A 23,939-nucleotide genomic window follows, 5' to 3' on the forward strand; every position below is an offset into this window, starting at 1 on the left:
CTCCTGGTTTATCCTGCTTAAATAAAGTTACTTGCAAATAATCTTCTGATATGTTAATTATATTATACATACTGTTTTTTTGAATTTCAAAACAAAGTGTGACCTTGATTTCAAAGTAAAAGCACATGAAAGCATGCTGTGCTTATTTTTCATAATTAATCATGCATAAGCCAATTTTAAGGCAAAACAGATAAACGAGATGTCAGAATATTTGTTTGTAAATACTTTGCTTCAAGATGTTAGTGCAATTTTTGTCTTAGCTGTAAAGAAATCCAGTATTTCAGTTTCACTGTGGGCTGAAAGCAGAACATGAAACTGCGGTTAAACTCTAAATGCATGTACCATAACTGGAGTATAGATTTTGTTTAGTTATTGCAGTGTGTGCTAGAACATAAAAAAAAAATAATTAAAAAAAAAAATCTTAATTTTCCTTTCTGTAGTATCCTAGGGGAGTGCTACTTGTCCCCAGCATCCCTATGAGTCACGATTGTGCAGCGCAGCTTCATGCGACACTAACTTGCTAAGGATCAACAGTGTTGGGGCTGCAGTGAAACAGATACCAAAAGGCTCATTCAAAGGTGGCTGCTGCTCAAACCAAGAAATGCCAATAAACCTCTCCTCTGAATGTCAGGGGTGTCCTGAGTCTGCCTTGGAGGTTGAAGCCAGTGCTTCTTCAGCAATGACTCAGAAAATGGCCTTTCCTCCCTTCAGAAGAAAAGCTTACACAGCTCTGCATCTCTGAAGGAGAGTACGTACGCTCATTGATGATGGTCTTGTGCCTTGTTTGGCACTGCAGTTAGGTGTGTGCTGGGCTAGATTAGGTTTGTGGCCAGCCTCACATCCTCACCTGAAGGAGAGGTGAGGGGGCAAAGTACCCCCCAAGTGAAGCCACTTCGAGGGTGGGTGGATGGAGGCATGGGGCTCCTGACCTGATGCCTGTGCAGGCAGGCTGTGCCATGTTTTGGCAGCACAAGGGAATGGGGATGCTGTGGGGCAGCCAGCTCAGAGGTGCAGGAGAGGCACTGCCAGCTGGGATGGGTTTTTACATCCAGTGGGGCTTGAGGTCCCACACAGAGCTTTGATTGCATGACCTTCTGTCAGCACAGTCGGAAAGCCACAATGAAACTTGGACTTGATGATCATAAAGGTCTTCCTTCTCCAACTAGAACAATTCTATGATTCTAAATCTGCCTGGGCAAGTTCCTGTGTGATGTACTCTAGGCGATCCTGCTCTGGCAGGGGGGTTGGACTAGATGATCTTTCGAGGTCCCTTCCGACCCCTAGGATTCTGTGATTCTGTAAATGGTTAGAGCCGTTTGACTAGTAACAAATGTCCATTAACATCATATATGGTTACTTTTGCATAATAAAGCTAACAGCTGGTGATGTGTGTATTGTAAGTGCTTTTTCAATAGGATTTACTGAATTCAACTGTAAAGTGTTGCAGGATAGTAGTATTTTATAACTCGCTTCAGTTGTCTCTCTATCTAACAAGACCTGGCATTTGGTGTCTGTTACGTATGCAGTATAATAGGTTTCGGCATTAGGTGCATTCAGTGCTCAACTAGTTTGAGTCTTTTAGTCCTTCCTTCTAAGCTGCTAAGTGGTAGAGGATATAGCTTGGATGAGTGAAAACAATTTGAACTTTCTCAGTGAACCAGTTTTGAGGAGAGTTTTTCTCAAATGCAGAGTTTCACACTGAAGCTGTCTGATTAAAAGCCTGTGAGGGAATCAAGCATGGGGATGGTTTTAAGGAAGATCAAGGGACTGAATGCAATTTTTTCTTCAAATGATAATTAAAGAAACAGCATCCTCATTAGCATAATACACTAAATGATTAAAAGAATTGGACAGATGCCTAATCTTGAAATGCTTCTTAATTTACAAGTACACGTTTTAAAAAGAGAGCAATTGAGGTCTCTTTCTCACTGCCTGCCTGAATCATCAAAACTGCTGCTTACATAACTCGCTGCCTCCAAGAGGAAAAAAAAATACACAAAAAAAGTCAAGTTATGTACTCCAGGACACCATCCATACAACGTCCGTTGCACATACTAGAGCATCCACAATACTTCAGGTCTGAGACTGGATGCCTACCAGACAAAATCAGACATTTGAGCAGATACTCTCAACTGGGGCCATATGTGGCCCCAAAGGAGTCCAAAGGTAGCTATCACAAAAACGAAACCCTCATTTTCTATTGATTCTTGACTTTGATTATCTAGGAGGTGACGACTCTCAAATGGAGTTTCTTAGGATCACATGTTGAGCCACAGAATACTTACCTATATTCTGTGCTTGTCCAGTATAAGCTGGTGCAGTTTCACTGTAAATACTCTCAGTTCGGTTCTTCTACTATCCCATGGGTTTTGAAGTGAACTACAACTTCTTCAAGTCTCAGAATTATGTTGCCACCTGTGAATGTGGAGTAGCTCATCAGATCTCATTAGACTGTCTACACTGCTGAATGAGAGCTGGGAATGTGGCAAGGAGTGGCTTACTTGCACTGCTCAGTGCACCCTGCTCTGTGCTCTGCACTACCCAGCACTCAGAGTCTCTTCTGGGCCCTGTGCCACATAATAATTACTCTGTGTCTTTTCTTTCCCATTCAAAGCTTGTGAAACATGGTGGGCACCAGAGTATTGCTTATAGTGTGGAACTGAGGGTATGTATTGAGGGCACACAGGGTCAGCAAGAAGACATTTTGGGAGTGCTAAAACTTGCTGGACTAGTGATGGGAAGCTGTGTTGGTGGGTAGAAGGAGCAGACCTGATTTGGTCTTGTCCATGCTGCTGCAGAGAGTGGTCCCTGGTGTGAATGGTCTCCCAGACCACACTAGGGTATTGCCATTCTGTTGTGTTTGTGTTTGGCATTAAGACATTTGAGGGACATGGTTTAGTGGTGGACTGGGCAGTGCTGGGTTAACAGTTGGACTTGATGATCTTAAAGAGATTTTCCAACCAAATGATTCTATGATTTCATGACTGTTAAGAAACATGTTGGATGATTTAATGCTTTAGAGTAAATACTAATATTCCTCAGAAGATATTATGGCAATTCAGTTTCCATCATAACTTTGAAAGTATTTTGGAGTCAAAGACCTGCCTGCTTGATTCTTCTACTGTCTTAATAGATTGAGCTGAACCTGATCCCTTTATATCCTGCTAATCTTTCGTATATACAGAAGTAGTAACCGTGGAGCTGGAGAGTTCTGATATATAAAAGGCATCACTATTGATCTTGGTGATAGACGTATTTCCACACAGGTCTTTGAACCTCTGATAGTTCTAGTAACTGAATAAATTGTGTAATATATGCTAGGATGTGCATTTTCAAGGAGATGCTGTATCTCATTCAGATATGTAATTGCCACAGTGATTTACAGACACTAAGACACAAGCATTGTTGCTGTTAGCTGGGCTGAGTGCTGGTAGCACTTCATCTTTTTAAAATCCAGCCCTGCAGTCCACAGAGCTCTGCAGACTTTCTCAGGGATTTCTCTGGATGCATCTCTGGTCTCTGCTTGCTGTGCCTGTGGCTGCGAGCTTGGAATGTACTATGGGCTGGAGGGCGACTCGTTCTCATCCTGTCCAACGACCTTGGGATACATTGTGGCCCTGTGCTGGTGTTGCATCTGGGTTTCTTCATCAGATAAGAATTATGGGGACAGGGCAGCATGGAGGTACGTTGCTCTGCTGAAGTTGGGATGTAGTGGGAGTCCATCCCTGGGCCTGGGAATTCAATTCTTCCCAAAATAGCTAATTTTCCCCTGGTCCATGCTCATTGAGAGCTTGCTATGGCTTGTGTGTGCTATAAGGACCAAGTCTGAAACAGTCCTCCTTTTTTCTGTTTTTCTAGTAGATTTTAATGATATTAATTGCAAACCTAAATTTTCTTGTGGGTCTCCTGGTACTCCATGACTTTTTTCTTTAGTGCCTGTTTTGCGTCTTATTTATATGTATAAGCTTCTTAGAATCCCTAAAGTCTGAGGGGGAAAAAAAGCTAGAAAAATTAATACAATTGCCCTCAAAGGCTGGACTAACAATTGACAAACACATGTATTGTAATTTATTTTTAATGATGAGGTTTTGGAGGAATGACTCATAACTTTTGAATTGTGGAGTTTTGCAATGTTAAATTTGTGCTACTTATATTTGTTTTAATGATTCTTAAAAGAAAATATATGTAGGCTTAGTTATTTTTCCTTCTGGAAGTAAGTGGGATTGTAGTCTGGCATTTGTATTTTTTCTAGCATTCAAATAATTCCTGTCAGAGCTCATCTGTTTAACATATTTGAGCTACAGTTACAGATTTATCTGTGTTCCACTATTGGGATCCATCACAGCAGTAGCTAAGAAGTTTCTCAGAAAAAACATTCAGCAATGACCCTCCTTTTGCTAAGGTTTTGTTTTTTTCTGTTTGTTTCTTTTTCTCCTGCAACATTTTAATTCATATTACATCACTGAATATTGGGATACAACCCTTCGTATTAATTTTGAAATTCTGGAAAAGAAAAACCTGCCAGATTTAACTTTATTGGAAGCTTTTGGTCTACCCAAATATTACTCCTGGTATGAACAATTATCATGAACAAAGATGTCTCTGAAGATTATGACTACTTCTTGCTTAAGTGATTTTAACTCTTAAGAAAGGAAAAGGAGGTCTTCACTGACATAATAAACGATTTATAAAAAGGAAACTTGGAGCCTGTCTTCCATTTTCTGATTTGCAAGAGCATTCTTTTTTTGTCTGCCTCTGATGCTGCTTAAGAATTGGTTCCTGCAAATTTGAGGGGTTTATTAATTTAACTTACATTTAAAATGCCGTTTCTATGGAGTCAAAAATATGCCATGCCTGCTAGATCAATTGAAAGTATAAAAGTAAACAGTTGTTCCGTTTCTCAAGGGGAGAAAACACCAAGACTATACCAAGAGCCTTTCTTTAAAAGTAAAGAAAAAAGGACAATATTTCTTCCAAATCCTACTGAAGAATGTATTTTTTAGATATTTTCCAGTTGGGAATTTTTCTGAATGGAGGAAGGCTGAGTATAGGTGTATGGCTTACTTTAGCATGTATATTTATCTCAGTTTTCACTCGTAAGGGTAATATAAACATTTCATATGCTTAGGGGTCTATGCTACTTATAGATTAGAACAGAATATACAAAATTGTGAACCAGCCACAGTTTCTAAAGAAACCTACATTATTCTGTTTTTGCTGTGAATGCATGTTCCACTTGTACTAAATTTCAAAGACTATTTTGCTAAAATTTCCTGGGCAATTGTCTTGGCATCTGCTGATTTGATTCCCATGTAATACTGTAATAGGATATAAATTAGAACTCTGGGGACTACTGATAATGTTCAGTGAAGACAAAACTTTGAAGGGTATGAAAGGGATTGCTTTGCTTATACTTCAAGTGGTGACAGAGAGTAGAAGAAAGTTTGGAGGAGCAGATGAAGGGGCTTGAGCTCTCTTCCCATACCAAACTTGACCCCAAATGTGAAGAATTTCTTTGCACAAAATAACTTTTTCCCTGTATCATGTAAATGACTAGGAATAAACTTGCTGTGATAATGAATGAAAATAGGTGTTGCCTGCCACCACCTTCTGCACCCTGAAAGTCAGCAACCAGGTTATTCTTTCTTAAGTCTCTCTCCCAGGCTCCCTCAGTTAATGTACCTGTGTCCTTGCCCTCTCCTGTAAATTCCTGGCTTGGCTCCCTTACCCTTCTCCTCTGTTATTTTAGTATCAAAAAATCTTATGGATCTGTTGGGTTTTTGATTCCCTTCCTTCCTTCACTTGGGCAAGGAAAGACTATGATGAGGGTTAGGAAGTGTCAAACTGCCAAAAAGCTCACCTCCTAATTAGAAGAGAACAGGACACAAACTATAGTGGAGCATGTATAGATTCATACTGAGATCATAGAATCATCATAGCATCATAGAATGGTTTGATTTGGAAGGTACCTTAAAGATCATCTAGTTCCAGCCCCCCTGCATGGGCAGGGACACCTCCCACTAGACCAGGTTGCTCAGAGCCCCATCCAACCTGTCCTTGAACACCTCCAGGGATGGGGCTTCCACAACTTCCTTGGGCAACCTGTTCAGTGTCTCAGCACCCTCACACTAAATAATTTCTTCCTAATGTCTAATGTAATGCTCCCCTCTTTCAAATGCTGTGAAAATAACATTTTGGTTCAGTTAGGAATTTTGGTGTTGCTCTACTGACCTGCCATTGTGTTCAGTGGTGTCATAGCCATGCAAGTCTGGATAGAGGCAAGAGGGAGAGGAATAGCTTGCCTTTTGATAAAGAAAGAAGAAAGGAAGAAGGAAACAGCTTTCAGAAAAATGGATCTACTAATTTTTTACCCCTGTTGATCGGTGTCTTCAAACTTTGCCATACCTGTCACATGTTTTCCTCAACTTTTTCAGCATTTTTGCTTGAAAAATTGTGTTCTCAGGTTTCAGTTCCTGCTGTTGACACGTGAAAAACATTTTATTTGGAGACATGCTTAATTTTTTGCCTAGCTATAGCTTAGAAATTCATCCTCTCCTCTCCGTTCCTGGGTTGGAGAGAGTTCTTTTTAGTTCCTGAGTGGGACTGACCTGGTTTGAACCACCTTTCACAGTTGCAGTTTCCACTGCTAGGTCAGCTCTTTTCAAGACTGCATTTTTAATCCTGACCTGCCTGATGTCCTCCCATGCTATTTTGCACCATAGCCTGTCTCTGATACCTGTTTGTGAATGGCTCATCACTATTCGAGGCATGCAGTTGAAATAGATATTCTGCTTCTTTTCTCTGCACATTTTTCTGTACAGAGGGCACTGTTGACTGCTTGCTGCGCACTCCCACAGCAGGGAGTTACCTGCACATAATCCTATTTCAAGTCCTGTCACTTTTCCCTTAGATATTCTGTGCCCCACTTCTGATGCAACTGCTTCCCTGACACAGCTGTGTCCCCCACTTTCCTGGCTGCTCTTCCCTTGTGCATCCCCTTCTGTGCCAACCTCCTCTGCTGCCTCTTCTCCTGGCCAAGACAGTAGAAGGTGCTTATCCTCAGCCCTGACAGCCCTTTCACGTCTTCACCTGATCCTTGGCCAGTATGATGCCTCCCTCATCAACCACTTGTCTGTGTCTCCTGCAGCTTCACTGCTTATATCTCCAGGGATTGTCAACTGGTGAAGCTGGATGGGGATGCTGATAAAACCAGTTTTGCTATGTAATAAGTTTAGTGCTGGATCGATAGTGATGGGTCAGTTCCAGTTAGAAAATGCAGTTTTCTGCCCCCTTATCAAAGATGAACAGTTTACTAAATTAGCCCTGTGGATTGAGTTAAGCATTTTTTTACTTTCACAATTAAGTTTATCGGAACAGAATATTGGTCAGAATAAGCAAGAAAGCTACTTAGAGCTTGAATGTCTTCTCGTGCTTTGCAGTGAGGCAGCTCCAGCAACCCTATCACAATATTATGTCTGAGTTACACAGCGTTCAGATATGGACACCTGATTTACTGGGGCAGGGTCTTTTCCTTGACATTATGAAATGGTGTATTTTAATGTGTGCTGGCTTAAGAGGGGTTTTAAAATACAAAATACTGTTGCCTAATGATATTCATCTTTGAGAAGTGGGTCTTGTCAAGAGGCTCATTGGCTTCACTAACCATTTGGAAGAGTCTAATTGCACTTCTGATTCTTCCAGCATTTGCTGGCTCTCACTAGTTGTCTTGCATGTTTATAGTTGTTGGACATTCTGCAAAAAAGCTTTCACCTTTAAATCTTTTGACAGGTGTTGTCATGGGTGTCGTGTCTCCATAGATCATCCTGTTTTCATCAGTGAGAACAGAAGTGCTTCTCGGGTCTTACAGACACTGTTTTGTAGACATTTCTTTTTCCTCTTTTTTCCTTTGTTTTTCTTTTGGTTTTTCTTCTTGGCTTCAAAAGGCAGTGTGAATTGATTTGGAATCCAGTTTTCACGTATTTACAAGTTCCATCAAAGTTTCATTTCAGTGGGTTCAATCTTCATTGGTTTATTGTGTTGAGAACAAAATTTGGCCCTCAGGACTATAAAAATCTTAAGGTTGTATTTCATAATGCATCAAATTTTATTTCTTTTTTATTTTTTAATGTTGTTAAAGGAGTTCAGATTTGGTGTTGTTTGCTTATAATACTGCAAATTGCACTGAAATAAAGGGTACTCCAACAATCAAGTTGGCATATGCCATGTTCTTGGAGAACAAGTTTTCTATGCTGCTGGAATTGGAAAAACTGCCATTGCCACTTAATCCAAGGGAAGCATTAGTTGTACTAATTATGGAAAAAATGCACCTGTAAATCATGGCTGGGACAATGTCCTAAAGAAAATTCTGCAGTACATAGTGGAACTGATGCTGCAGGAATCGGGTCTATTAGGTGCAAAGGTCTGTTGAAGTTGCAGCTGCTCTTTGCAGAATGGGTAGTACTTTACACATGATTTGAGGAGGATCTTTACACGTTACAATGAGGATCAATTTCTGAGCATCTCCTAAAGTGCACTAGAGTCACCCTTTCTCATATCACCTTTGTTGCAGAAAAGTGTCTACATCTGTATGAAGGGACAGAGCAAGACAGATCTTCCTCTTTGCCTTTAATTGCCTTAATTTGTAGACAGCTGCTCTTCACTAGAGAAGGTGGTCAGTTTCCATTCCTAGTGCAAAAGTTGGGTCTGCAAGCCCTCTTCCAGACAGTTTCCTTTATGCAACCCCATACTCAATAATGGAACATCTTTCTTCTGTGAGAGCGATTAAGTGTATGCACTTCATCATTGAAGGTGCAAGAGTTTTCACAACCTTCTGTTCCTGCTATAATAAGAATATGTGCTCTTTTAATATCTTTAGAGGTCAGGCGAGATCCTTTTTTCAGTGGAAAAGTCAGCTTCCCACAGATCTAGCAAAACTCACCCATCTTTACTGCTTATTAATTTGTGTATTCTCAAGAGTTTGTCTCAAGTGCTCTCTCTTCTGAAAGGCCAGGGAAAATTGTTTGTGACTTGCAGAAGAGTGAACATGAAAACACCTCTGATTACATGCAATGTGTAATCCTCTTGTTTGATATCAGTGATAAGCAGAACGTTGATCTGTGTATACTATGGTCCTTTTTGTAGTTAGGCTATTCTGTTAGCAAAATGACTTATGTCTCCTTTCCCAGCGACGTGAATGCTTCTTATTTACACAGCTCCAACTCTTTATTCACACTCCTAAGTGATCATTTAGCAGACTGGCTGCGGGTCTGGCTGGGCTTTGCAGATTGCAGGAGCGTGCTCTGAATGACACACATCATTACACAGGCTCTGGCCCTGGCTATTGGGAATTGTATAGAAGTAACATTAAAAATATCTGGCTCACTAGTGCTGAAAAACACAGAACTGAAGCACTTTCATTGGTTAACTATTGGCATCGAAGTGTCTTTGGGCAAGATGTTAAGCCACAGTAGGTGTAGTGAGTAAAGTGAAATCTGTTAGCAATGTTGCAGGTCTATAATAGCTATTTTAACCTAATTATGCAAGAGAATCCTTGAAGGCTTTAACTGTGTCATAGAATGGAACTTATCACTTCTTTTCATACATAATTTAATGAAACAATCAGTACAGTATGACTGCAAGCATGGTTAAAGTTAAGTGGAAATATAGAAGAGAAGGCATGAAACTGAGGTTAGAGAAAACAGACTAAGGAGAATAATTAGGTCAGAAGATAAGAAGGAGACTGAGGGATGAGTAGGCAGAAATAAAAATTGGAGGAATGAGGAAGAAATAAAATCCAGGTATTCAACAAAAGCTTTCAAAGAGAAAGGTTGAAATGGTCTGCAGGACATTAGAAACAGGCAGTGTTCAACACAGGCTTTATCTCATTGGTGTATGTTGTAGACTCAGAAGAAGAGAGCTGGAAGGCACCTCAAGACATCGTCTTTTATACTTCTCTTCCTCAGGGCAGGATCATCTGCTCACTTTAAAATGTTGCTGACCCATTTTCGCATGCACTGAAGAGAATACATGCCACTCATTAATTGCATGGGTACTCTTTTAGACAGGCTCTGCTTAGGCATCTGGAAATATTTAATTGATACCAGACGTGACTGGAGGTTGAATCCAGGTACTGGAATAGTCCTTTCACTACAATTTATCTTGGTAAGTAGCCATGTGTGTGCATCAGACACCAGTATCAGAATGGGAAAACCAACCCTTCAGGAGGAAAATCTGTCTGTGCTGCTGAGACTCATTTAATCTTTTGCATCAATATAAACAAACTGAAGTTATTTTTGTTGAAAGGCGTTTGGTTTTTTAGCATCCACAGAATTTGCAATGGAAGGTAGCTACAGAGACTGACATTATTAGTTAGAGTGTCCCTCTTGGTGTTTGGAAGTTTTGGTTCTCATCAGAGATCTGTTACCGGTGTGATTTATCACCTTTTGGAGGGTCTGTGGACATCTCTATGCTTTTGTTTACCTGCTTGCCTCATGTTTGGATTATCGGTCCTTAAAACCGGGAACTAGAACAAAGGGTTCCATGCTTGTAAATATGAGTCCTCATGCAGGGTTAGCAGTATTTATAAAGCTTTTCTGGCATCCAGCATGTGTTGTGTCCGAATAAGTGCATAATAAGAGTAGGAAGAATAAGCTGTTTCTGATCAGACTGTAAACCTTGCACTGTGTTCAGTAAATTTTAGAAAACAGTTATGAGCACTGGGAGCTCCAATTCTCCCTGCTTTGTAACACAAAAGCAATGGGACGATTCTCTAAAATTCAAAGTTGCCAAAATCAAAATGGTTCACAAAAAGGGAATCCCTTTCACATAGCAGGTAAAACTGTAGCATTCATCAACTGTAACATGTACACCAAAAATTAGTAGAATTAAGAAGAATATAATTTTAAGGGTTTCAAGATTTTAGGATTATACTAGTGACTGCAAAGCTAGCAGAAGAACTAATGAAGCTTGTTTTCTATTGGGATTGTCTCATGATTAGTTCACTTTCTAACTGAGTTATACTAAACCCTTAATGCATCAGAGAAGCACATGCAGGAGAGCCCTTAGTGATGCTGTAATTGCTGGGGAAATGGCTGCACCTTATTAGGCAATAGACAGTCACCATGGGAGAGAAAACTTGATCAAGATATTAATTCCTTGGTGTCTCATACAATACTTACTTCAGTTGTACCTTACTCATCTTTAAGTAAAAAATCTCTTCCATGAAGTCAGTCTGTTGTCCCATGATGTTAAAGCTTACCTTACAGCCTTTTCTTAGCCTTCCTTTACAGAACTCTCACTCTTCTCCTTGGTCACCAGCTGTCACAAACCTTGTGGGAACTCAACTCTTCCATCAAAGTCACTTGAAACTGGCCAGGAAGTTAAAAAGAAGATAGGTCATGCATATAAGCTGTAGTTGCTTAGAACCTACTTAGAGCCATATAAAATAAAACCTCACACAATTAAGAAATCATTCAGTCTTTAATATCTGCATCTGAGTTGAGGGAGTGTTTATTCCATATATACTCTGTACATCATCCTTGGAAATGTTTGGTTGTGGTGCTCTGGGAGATGGAACAAGAGGCCAGATGCGCTTAATCTCTGGTTCGTGAGGGCAACTGCTATGAAATACCTTCAAATTCCTTTATAGGAAGATGATCAAAACATGAAACACCACAGTGATGAGGATCTGAATACAACAAATGGCAAGCAGTAAGCCAACCCTAGTTGGCAGCTTTCTCAGAAAAGCCAGCAATAAATGTGTATGGAGCAACCAAGGAACTCTTCTGAACCTTACAATGGCTGTGACACCTTCTGTGACAATTTTCCAGCTCAAAGAGGATTTTTGTCTCTAGGACTTCAACACAGCAGGCCCTTCAAACACCAAAATCACTTAGATTCAAAAAAAGGTAAATCCAAACCCCAAAAAACTTGTTCTACAATTGAATGCTAAAATACATTATGAATAACTGAGATTTCTCTTCCAGACAGTTGTTATTCTATCTTTGGAATTATATGTATTGATATATATATATTTGCAGCTGGTCAGCAGTGGTGTCCCTCAGGTCTCACTTTTGGGGCCAGTCTTGTTCAAAATCTATGATCTGGATGAGGGGATTGAGTGCACCCTCAGTAAGTTTGTGGATGACACAAAATTGGGTGGAAGTGTTGATCTGCCTGAGGGTAGGAAGGCTCTGCAGAGGGACCTGGACAGGCTAGATTGATGGGCTGAGGCCAGTTGTATGAGGTTCAATAAGACGAAGTGCCGGGTCCTGCATTTTGGTCACAAGAACCCCAGGCAACACTACAGGCTGGGGGAAGAGTGGATGGAGAGCTGCCCTGCAGAGAGGGACCTGGGGGTGCTGGTTGACAGCCAAGTGAGCATGAACCAGCAGTGTGTCCAGGTGGCCAAGAAGGCCAACAGCATTCTGGCCTTTATCAGGAGTAGTGTGGCCAGCAGGAGTATGGAAAGTGATCATGCCCCTGTACTTGGCACTGGTGAGGCTGCACCTTGAGTACTGTGTTCAGTTCTGGGCCCCTCACAAGAAGAAGGACATTGAAGTACTGGAACATGTCCAGAGCAGAGCTACCAAGCTGGTGAAGGGTCTACAGAACAAGTCATATGAGGAGCGGCTGAGGCAGCTGGGGATGTTTGGATGTTTGGAGAAGAGGAGGCTGAAGGGAGACCACATTGCTCTCTACAGCTACCTGAAAGGAGGTTGCAGGGAGGTGGGAGTTGGCCTCTTCTCCCAAGTGGATAACAATAGAACCAGAGGAAATGGCCTGAAGTTGCACCAGGGGAGGTTTAGACTGGATATTAGGAAGAATTTCTGTACTGAAAGGAGTGGTCAGGCACTGGAACAGCCTGTTCAGGGAGGTGGTTGAATCACCATCCTTGGAGGTATTTAAGAAATGTATAGATGTGGCACTTCCAGATCCTCCTGGAAAGTCTGCTAAGGCACATGGAAAATAAAGAGGTGATTGGTGACAGCCAACATGGCTGTGAGGTCTTTTTGTGGGTGTTTTTTGGTGGAGTGTATGTGGTTGTTTGTGTTTGGTTGGTTGTTTTTTTCCGTGTTGATGGTTGTAATCAGTGATCTCAGAGGTCCTTTCCAACCATGACAATTCTGTGATTCTGTGATCTGAGGAAGACTTACTCTGATGGTGATCTTGGGTTGTTGCATGTGTAGTTTGTGTACACAGTAACTATTGTGTAACTATCTATTGTGTAACTATCTGTTATTTGGGTGCTTTCACATTAGACAAAAGATGGTTAATTATGCAAGTCTATTTAGCTAAAATATGGTTATTTCTAAAGCAAATCAATGATGATGTTTTTCCAGAAGCTCTGAATTTAAAAATTCAAAACAAAACAAAAACCCAACCAGCTTTAAAATGTAGATTTTAATATTGATGGCATACAAATTCTTGCTAGAAAAATAAAGCATTTTAGGCTTTTATTTCTGGTGCTGTTACCTCTGTTCTTGTGAACTGCTTGGGTTCATGGTGTTCTTGAATCTGATTTAAGACTGAAATGGTTCTTAGAAATATTCAGTGTTTGTTGAAACAAGGCTTGTAAATAAACAGGGTTTGTATATTTGTTTTTTTTTGTTGTTGTTAGTGTTGGTTTGACTGGAGCACTGTTATCTGTCACCAGTTTATTTCCTATAGGAAAAGTGAGTGTTCTTTCTTTTGCTGACTCAGTGGTCCTTGTGCAAGACAGAAGTTCATGATGGTTCAGGTGGAAGAGTTTTTCATGCATCTAAACTATACTGGCAAATGAGTGGTATGTGTATTGTTGCCTACAAGGAAATCCCTACTTAGTTTTTCCTGGTAGAATAAAGAGCTTAAGACTGCTTTTTTCCTCTTGAGGTGGTGGTGGTGAGGAAGATCACAGATGTCCAAGGCACGTTTTCAGCTGTTAAAGTAACCAGGAACCAAATCCTGGTAAAAGGATAAAAAATATATTTAAGGATTCTTTGTAAATAAAATAATTAATTGAACAATTTTGCAAGCAAAAATGTGTCAGTAAATTGTATTAAACGTATACCTTAGAAGTTGCACTTCATCTTTATTTCAACAAACTCGGTGGTTAAATTTTAGATGAAGTATTATGTAGCAGGGAGGCATACTGTGTTTGCTGTTGGTGTTTTTAAAAAAATCATAAATAGCTCATAATAGCTTAAATTGTATGAGAAGAACTCCATCTGTTACTGTTCTTGTTTTCTTGCCCATCATTTAAATGGTAAACATCAAACCCTGAATACTGCAACTATGTTCTCCCCTTTGACAAATAAAATGTGGTTACTGTTCACCTTCTTGTGAAAGCAAGTGCAAAACACACAAGTACAGAAATGAAATAATCAGCTCCTTTATGCAAAATACTTAATTTCAATGAACTGTCAAAAAATTCCCCACCTTGCATCTGGTCACACATTTACTTGCTTTTCAAACTTACTTCTTTGATTTAAAAGGTGGTAACACTAGCTGATATGAATATTTTGAAAAAGGGACAGTTTACACCTGTACATTTTTCTAACACACTTTATTTTAATGGTCCACATGTAGTACTCTCTGCTTAGTGAGTCTGAAAAGCTTTAAACTACAGTGGGTTGCTCTTGTACTACCACCCAAGCACTGGCATATGACATTGGTTCTTGTTTAACAAGACAACATAATCAGAAATGTGAGCAGTAATTTATAAAAAAATATTTTCCCCCCCTGGAAAACTGCAAATAAATGTGCCTGAGGACTGTTTCTGGGCACAAATTGTTTAAAAGTAGCCATTGCTGTTGCAGTTGTTTACATCAAATGTAAGTTTCCCTTTACAGCTCGGTTGTCACTCAGTACTTTTTATCTTTCCGGACCTAAAGTTTTTCTTTTTTTCTCAAAAGCCACTTATCTTGAATTCTTGAGCTTTCCCGCCATGACAAATGTACTATTTTCACTGACTTTCCAGAGTAGCTGAGACTATGGACAGGGATGAAAGAATACTAGGTTTTGTCTGAACAACCATGGCATTATGGTAAGCTGCAGGTCTGTCTCTGTTAGCAGGGAGCACTGCCAGGCCCTGAGGAGAGGCTGCCTGCATGGGGGAGCTGCTGGAGCAGTCCCTAGCCCAAATTTGATCCATGCCAGCCAGATTTCTCCCAGTGGCTTCCAAGGTCTGTTTTGAGAGTTAAAGAGTTGGGAGATGTCCCCATTAGGCAATGTGTGTGCAGTCACCTGCTTCAGTCCTATCTTGGAAGGTGGCCTCATCCCTGGGAAGCTGTCTGGGCATGTTTAATTTACTGAGATGGTTGTAGCCTACAAGGTTTCCTCAAGCAACCTGAGCTAGCAGTGTTGGCAGCTGGTGGTCAAGACAGCAGCTCTCCCAAAACACAGGTGTTTGATCCCCCAAGTCAATGTAGGGCTGATGCAGGAGGTAAAGAGTGGTGAGGTGGCATGGTTTTCCTATCTGTCCTGCTGCCAACACTGTGCCAGTGGCCCCTTGTCCCCTTGGTCTCAGGAATATCCCCCACCTCATGCTGAGCACATGAGCTTGGGTCAATGGGGGAAGTAACAGGAGCAGCTTTGCAGCAGTTACAAGGGAGCAAGCAGGGAGGGAACTGGGAAATATATCAGAACATGGTATTTTCAAGCACAGAAGATTAATAAAATAATTTTAAATGTGTTTAGGGTTGGTCTGTGGTTTTGCTTTTCCTCTCTTTGCAGTGTTTTTCTGAGCATTGGATGCTTAATTTTTGTCTCAGATCATTCTCCTCCTTCCATTTCTCATGACGGCTTTTTCTTCCCGTGTCTGTTGCCTCCTTCTGTTGTGTTCCCACATCCCTGGCTGCCTGCCTTTCTCATGGCTTCTGTTTTATTGCTTAACTTCACTTGCCTGTGCCCCAGTCCTGGTCTACTGTGGTCTATCTCCTTTCCAGGGCACACCCTGGCATCCCCTCACCACCCTCTCTGGCCCCCCAGTGAAATCACAGCTCATTCCTCTGCTCTTTCTTTATTTCCTTCCATCTTCCCTTTTTTTTCCCCTCAGATTTGTGTGGAATTTCATCCCTTCTCAGGTTGCCACCACTGACCTCAGAGGGTCCTTGCCTGTCCCAACTCTGTCCCAGCCAGGGTGTTTCTCAGAGTAGTCCTGTTACACTGACAGCCACCGACCTTGGTTCCTGGGGAACTGATGAAGCACATAGCAGAGGAGGTACTGGCTCATCGTTCCTGCTTAAGCAGCTTTAAAAAGCAGGGGTTTTAATCCTCCTGATTTCCCAGTGCAGGTAGAATCAGGTGAGACAGTTTTCCAATTTTAGAAGAAAATTAGACTCTGTTGCCTTACAGAGGGGGAGGGGAAAACAAAGGATTCTTAAAGGGTGGCAGCTGGGCAAACCCCTCAAATTTAGCTAGTTTGTATTTCTGCAGCTAAGTTGCGTAAGTGACAGGTGACAGCTCTGTGCTTGGCTCCTTGCAAGCTGGTAAGAGCAGTAGGGAGAACTGTGTGAGGCTGTCTGTGGGGGAGAGGTGAGGTGGCTGCCCAGATACTTCAGGTCGGTGCTTTGGCAGGATTATCTGAGCCATAATTGCTGAATTTCCTGGCTAGCACAGGGGGATCTGTGAGCAAGTGGCTTCCTGGCAGAATTCTGGGAGCAGCACCAAAACCCACAGCAGGCAGCAAGCAGGTTTTGTACTCTGAGTCAGAAGTAGGCTGAGAGAATGCAGTCCTCAAAGCACCAACCAGAGCTGGAGAAGGGCATCTGTGCCAGAAGGATATTGCCAGCGTGAGGTTGAGAGCTTGAGGGGACATTCTCCTGCCAGCACAGTCGGTGAGTCTGCTGGTCAGCTGCTGATTTTGGTGAAATTATGGGAGAAGGGAGACTGCTGCTGTTTTTCACCACCACCACCCTGAACCAGCTCATCCTTCTAGCTATTTCTGTCTGCACTTATCTATAGCATCATCCCCCTTGTGCCTGTGTACCTGCCAAGCATTCAAAACAGGCGCTGCTGTGACAGCCTTCTTCTTTCTCTCCAGCCTGGAGGATAAATGACTGGATTGGTTTTTTTTAATTGTTTCCCTGCATCAAGAATTTACAGTGGGAAAGCTAAGCTGCAGAAATACTTTCAGGGGCGGGTGGGCAGGCTGGCATATCCCTGCTTGTTTTTAGCCCCTAGAGAGGTCCTGCAGCCTGGTCCTGGCTGGCCTCACTCACCGCCCTCTGCATCGGTGCTCCCTTTGGAAGTGATGGTTTCCTGGAGTGAGATGTGGTCTTGGGTAATGACAGCAAAAGTCTGGACACGAGAGAGAAGACCTGGACCTGAGTTGCTCACGGAGGGATCCAGAAGAGAAAGCTGAAGTGCTTGGGTAAGTTCACAGCAGCCTGCTTGTCCAGTGCAGGACACTGCACTCTTCTGTATTATAGACTGAGTTATTCACTGTAAAAAATGACAGTATGAAAAATCCTATCTATGTACTATCCTTTGTGTGCTGTTTTGTTTAGTTTAGGCTGTGAATCAGACTGTGGTCAGCATTTAGTAGAGCTCACTGTGGTCTGTGACTTTGTTCCCAGCTGGGAATCTCAGCATTTGTACCTGGAGTCGTGCAAACAGACACAGACATGGAAAACTTAGATGCTGCTTTTGAGTTTACGTTACAGCACCAGTTTGAGCCAGTAAATTTCACTTGGATTGGAAAATTAGAATAAAAACGTGTCTGCTTCCACTTCAATGTATGACTTCAGATGCACTGGGGCACAGATAATGTGTATTTTTAGTATACTGCTTTTGATCCTTAAAATACAAGTTGTAGACTATTTCAAAGGACCTTCCCCAGAGTTACTTTACTGGAGGGAGAGGAAAAAAAGATTTAATAAATAGGATTTATTTTTTTCTTTTCAATAATTAGGTTCAAAAGATAGAATTTGTTGGTTTGTGGTGTTTTGTTTTTTTTTTTAATAACCAAACTATGTTTCAGTGTGAAGCTGTCAGGCCTCCCCAGATGTTTTCTTCCATCCTTCCACTGACTGAAACCATCAATGTAACATTTGAAATTGACTTGGTTTCAGACATCCTATTTTGATATTTCTGTTTGTCAAATGTGTAATATACATATGGATTGTTATGGCAGTACCTCCAGTGGAAATCGTTTTGATGAGCAAGTAACTTTGCAGTATGTGTGGTAACTAAATATCTAAATTAATATATTATCTTAGTGTCTGTAAATAACTCTATGCTGTAGGCAACTATTAATTTACAAAATTTGGCTTTAAAGCATAAATACTTTTAGCATTTCCACAACAGTATAAAGATATTTGTAGGTGGCTCCTGCCCAGATGGAGTGTTTGAACTGAGATTGCTTTGCCCTGCCAGCCAGGGTTTGGATGATGCTTCTGACCAGAAGCAGAGTCTTCAGCTTTTTGGCTTAGTTTCCTACTGGGCTATGAAGCTAAACCTGGCAGGTCCAAGGAAGTGTGTGTTTTACCCTGATTGTTGGAAGCTATCCAACTTTACTTGTATTCAGTCCAGCAGGTTTCAACATATATACATATATATGGTTTATATATATGTATGTGTGAAGGGATTTTTAAATCTGTAAGTAACAAAGTTCTATTTTTCTCCCAATCCAAAAGTACAGGTAGCTGGTTCTTGTGCAGCCCTTGTTGTGAATTGATGAGAAAGTCCTTCACAAATGGGATCACTGCCACTGCACCACTGCACACATTCAGTAATGACAGCAAAGAAGGAGGGAGTAATTTTGTTTCATTTTTACCATCTAAATTTGAGCTGGTCATTGGGGTTTCCACCGCATCAAAGGGAGAGGTGCACAGTTCATCATGTTCTGGAGGAGCTTTGGTCATGTTGAGTATGTGATGTCTGCACAGTTAGACAGCTTAATTCTTCTGCTCAGTCCCAGGTCCTTGTCCCTCAGATCATATAGGCTGGGTTTCTTTGCTTCAAATGTTTGTCTTTTGTAGACAACTAATTTTTTCCCTCTGAGACAAAACCCATGTTAGTTTTGACGACAGCTTACTGAGGGGGTTGGCACAAGAGGAGTAAAGGGTGCCATCACACCACGTCTGTCTCCTCATGTCATATATGGTCCTTTAGTACTGTCCCAGCAGGAGGGTTACCAAAAGCATCTACGTGCCCAAGCCTTGTGCCATACACCCTTCATGTAGTTAAATGCTGCTCTGCTGAGCTGCGACACAGACCTCACATTATCACAGAATCACAGAATCTTAGGGGTTGGAAGGGACCTCGAAAGATTGTCCAGTCCAACCCCCCTGCCAGAGGAGGATCACCAGAGCACATCACACAGGAACGTGTCCAGGCAGGTTTTGAATGTCTCCAGAGAAGGAGACTCCACAACCTCTCTGGGCAGCCTGTTCCAGTGCTCTGTCACTCTCACAGTAGAGACATTTTTTCTGATATTTACGTTGAACCTCCTGTGTTCCAGTTTGCACCCATTGCCCCTTGTCCTGTCACTAGACATCACTGAAAAAAGCCTGGCTTCGTCCTCCAGACACTCGCCCTTAACATGTTTGTAAACATTATATCAGACAGTTTTGAATGGAGAAAATAACAATTTGCCACATGGCTCCTTGGGGTGTGGGCAGAGCCCTTAACGTATGTAACCAGGTGGGTATAGATAGGGGTGGCTTTGTGGGTGCTTTGGGAACAAGAGACCTGTTCGTGGGTTGGGTGTCTTTGGCACGGTAGATTCTGTCTCTGTTGGCCAGGGAAGTGCTCGTCTGCTGAGCTGGCCTAGATGCTTTCCAGGCAGCTGACAGATGGAGCAGACCTCACCTAGTGTGACTTGAACAAGGTTGCTCAGCAGGTGAGTGCCAAAGCTGGATGCAAAAGCCAGGCCTGTGTGTTCCTCTGTAGGACACACCACCTCCCCAGTGCAGTGCTTAGTACTGTGGCTGTGTGAGGCTGTGAAACCAGCCATGCCTGCAGGATTAGAGAAAAACAAGGGAAAAATAGTTATTTTCCTAGATGTTGCAAAACATCATAGCTAAGATCCTGTTGTGCAGCAAAAGCAGCAAGTGCCCAGCACTGTTAGAGTGGTCATGGTGGCCTTAACCAATCCTTCACAAGCCACTAAACCATACAACATTTGTGAACAGTGCTGCAGTGTGCTTCTTTGCATTCCAGTTCCTATGGAAACATGCTGTAAGAATGTCTAAAATAAGTACAGTGCTTTGAAGCTATTATTATTTTGATCTTTCATTTCCCCCCCCCCAAATCTCCTTTATCACCTTTCTGGCTGAATTTTTCATACATTAAAAAGGTCATTATACATTGGCTGGCTGCTGTGTGCTACCCAGTGTACCCAGATTTTTCCATCTTGAGATCCGATAGATCCCAGGATCTGTTATGGTGATCAGTTCTCTCTTCCCCCATCCTCCCTGGTCAACAGTGTGGCAGGTTGTGGGTGTAAGTGTAGAATGTAAATATATATATATGTATGTGTGTGTGTGTGTGTGTGTGCATAAACCCACTGAAGGATGCTTGGCTCCAGCTCTCTTTCTTCCCCCTGTAGTGACTGAGATGGTGGTGTTTGCCACAGCAGCTGAAGGCACAAGTTTATTCCCAGCTCCTTTCTGGATCATGGCATAGTGTTGTCTGGGAGGGAGTGCTGGAGGTCACCTAGGCCAGCTGCCCATCAAAGCAGAGCTTTCTTCATTGGTGGTGCAGGAGATGGTTGTGAGACAGATGGAGACATCCTGCAGATGCCCTTTGTCCTGCAGGAGGGTCAGTGCTAGAGCAGACTGTGAGCTGTTTGGGACAGCTCTTGCAAAGGAAATACTTGTTCTCCCCAGCACAATGCTATGTTTTTATAAAGGGGTATGTTTTTAAAGGGCTTTTCTCCAGTGGTCCAGTGGTTTTCTTGTCAAGCTGCCATTTCTCTTAGAGCAGTCTTCCTGACCTTAGTAATGGCTAAGATTTTCAAAGTAGCCATGTCCCATTTTCAAAATTAACTTTTTATAGGAGAGCTAGGGCTAAATCCAGTAAAGGGCCTAAAAGCCTTGTTTAAAACTAGGTGCTAGCTGTTACTCATTTTTAGTCTCCTGGCCTCAGAACCCAGTGTTAGATACCAGAAAAAGAGCTGGAGATGCATCTTTGGCATTTGAGGAGGAAGAAGGCACTTAAATTCCTGAATTACTTTACTGGCTTTTTGAGAAGTGTCAAAACCTGGGATATCCCAAATATACTGTGTTTCCTTTGGTATCTGGATTCTCCAAGTTTTTTCTGGGATGAGGAGCCACACACCTGCTGTGTCTGTAGAGCCCTTCTGGATCCCAGGAGCAGAGTTAGCCAAAGCAGGTTTGAAATAAAAGGAGGTTCACACTGGAGCATTATTTTTCATGACTGCACATCCTAGATAAAAATTATTACTGAGTCATGATGAGACAAATCTAACTGACATTATGCTTTAGCATTAAACCACATTTCAGCTGTTGAACAAATGTGGGCATCAGTTGGAATCCTATTCCAAATGACCAGGCCAAATTCTGCTCACAGGATTCCATCTGCACAGCCAGAGAGCAGCATGCGGTGTAATTGTGAGTCCTGCTTTCTTTTTGCTGCATGTTTAGTATTTGCATGACATTTTACATGCTCATGGTAAGTGTTGTGGCAACATCAGATCTGTTTTATTTTGGTGCAGCATTAAAGGCTGATAGAAGAAATGAGTCTAATCCTATAGCCAGGGGAAAGCTTTACAGATTGATATCAGGGTTGCTATCATAGTGGAGTTAAACCACTCATTAACCAAGTAGACAAATTAAAATGTAAATGCTGGTCCAAAAAAAGTGTTGTGAAGCTTGGCATTTGCATTTCATATCTGTGAAGATCCTTCCTTCCCTGAATAACAAGTGTTGGCTCTCATGCTGAAGTGAATACCAACAGAGATGAGAATTGTGAACTCTGCAGCCGTTGCAGGTTATAAAGAGAAATTGCTCTATTTTAACATGGAAATGCAAGGTTGAGATTTTGATTGCAAGGGCTCCTCTCGAGCTGCTTTGAAGCTGGGCCACTGTAGATGTAACCTTTCTAACCCAATTGATAAGTTCATGCATATGCACAGTATGTAGGTCATTCACATTTATCCTGAGCAGCCCAGAAGGGAATGAAGTCAGACATCAAAATGTTTTACCTTTCGGCCCTTTCATTGTAGCAGATTTCTCTCCCCTACTCCTCCTTGTTAATCTATGCATTTTATGCTGGAACAAACCCAACAAGGTCTCACCTGATATGCACAGAAAAATGATAAATGAAATGCTACATAAACAGCTACACTGATGAGAGAGTATGGGGCAGCTGGAGATGCTACGAGGGACAGGTACTTTTAAATAGGGAATTATTTACACCTTTACTAAATCATTGCAAATTTGTTTAGCAGTCATGGGAATTTTGGAAATACCTTTGATTTGAGAAGGCCAATATTGCAATGACTTGAAAGAATTGTTCTGACATATACCATTAGATGATACTAAATCTTCACCATAGTAAAATAATTTTTAAGCTCTCTTAAGAGAAAAATTAAAAATTACCTTGAAGGTAATGGACTCCTGAGGAATGTACATTTGTGGTTCAATAAAGGAAAATCACAGAATATAGAAGTGATTTTTAAAGGTGACATTTGCACATGTGCAGTATTATTAATGTGTTTGCTTGTATTGATATATTTCATAGTCTCTTAATCTTGTCTACCATGGCAAATAAATTTTCTTGGCCCTCAGTGATGTGAGATGTACTAAACATGGTGTGAATGGTAATGCTAGATAGTTGCTCTTCAAGTTGAGACCTAGTGTCCATTGGTTTCCCACACAAATTTGTGTTAAGTCTGGTCATAACTAATGATCTGTGAATACAGAAATCAATTGAATTTGAAAGCAGTACTGGACTGGGAGGTATTGCAAGCTCTGCTGAGGGCAAGCACAGTTTACAGCTGGGGAACTAAAAATACTAGATTTCCTCTCTGTAAGAATCAAATAAGACAAGTTTAAACAGGCAGATCTGTGGAAAATGATCTGAAAATATGTAAACAGTGGTGCTGGGAAAGAGGAGAAGAGGTTCCAGTTGTAAGCCTGTAGTGCAGTGTCTCTTAATACTAGATAAGTATTGACTCCTTGACTGCACCAGGCTGAGTGAGACACAAGCAAATGGCACTGTTCATTCAAGACACTTGTGAAAAGAGAAGCCAAAACCTTGCTTCTCATGTAGCATGAGTGCCTCAGGAGCCCTGCTGGCACCAAGAGCTAAGTTAAGGATGTCCGCTTCTGTGATACAGGTCCTAGCCTATTTAGCCTTCGGTATCTCGAGCAGTGGGTTGATTTGCTGTCTGCACGTGTCTGCAGTTCTCCAGTGATCACAGATCTGAGACCACTATAGAATAAAAATCACTGGATAAAACTGAGTGTTTAATGTTAGGTGGCTAAAGCTGACTCTTCACATGAATGTGCCGTAGGGAAGCAGTTGCCCAGTTTGTTATGTGGCCTGGGCATCTTGGAGAGTCTGGTGGTCATTCACAAGGTCTGAACTTTCTTCAAAATAATGGACCAAATGTAACATTTTGGTGTGTTTTGAGTGTGTGTAAACTGCATTCCTTATTTTTCAAAATGCCTTTTTTTTCTTCCTGAAACAATCTTATTCTCTGTGTGATGTTGCAGCACAAGGGAAGGTCAATGCGTAGCGGAGGTGTGAGCAGCAGGATAACACCATGGAGTCCTGTACAGTAGATGGGTAAGAAACAGCAGCAGAGGAAAGGGAAATAGCCCCCACTGAAACAACAGTCTCAGGTTCTGTTAGTTACTGTATTAGTTATTAGGGACAGCAGTCAATATAGGTTTTGATGTTGGAATTAATTTTTACTGATCAATACACCTCACCTAATCAAGTATCTATATGCCCTCAAGGATTAATGCTTCTGTATTTAATTTATCTGT

The 23,939-nt window shown here is 41.6% G+C and overlaps 1 protein-coding gene across 5 annotated transcripts in view; it reads left to right on the forward strand.

The window, feature by feature from the left end:
• The window catches only part of MTUS2 (microtubule associated scaffold protein 2), a 295,553-nt gene that overhangs the window by 14,726 nt on the left and 256,888 nt on the right, over nucleotides 1–23,939 (forward strand). For 4 of the 5 annotated variants that reach the window (XR_007889387.1, XM_051618300.1, XM_051618285.1 and 1 more), the window contains exon 1: nucleotides 16,775–17,350. The exons of the other annotated variant lie outside the window; for it this stretch is intronic. The gene's annotated coding sequence lies outside the window, so the exon portion shown is untranslated. Of the gene's footprint in view, nucleotides 1–16,774; nucleotides 17,351–23,939 lie in introns of those variants that run through there. 5 annotated transcript variants of the gene reach the window in all.

Source organism: Apus apus, chromosome 1, assembly GCF_020740795.1.
Source record: "Apus apus isolate bApuApu2 chromosome 1, bApuApu2.pri.cur, whole genome shotgun sequence".
In the NCBI taxonomy this organism is placed as follows: Eukaryota; Metazoa; Chordata; class Aves; order Apodiformes; family Apodidae; genus Apus; species Apus apus.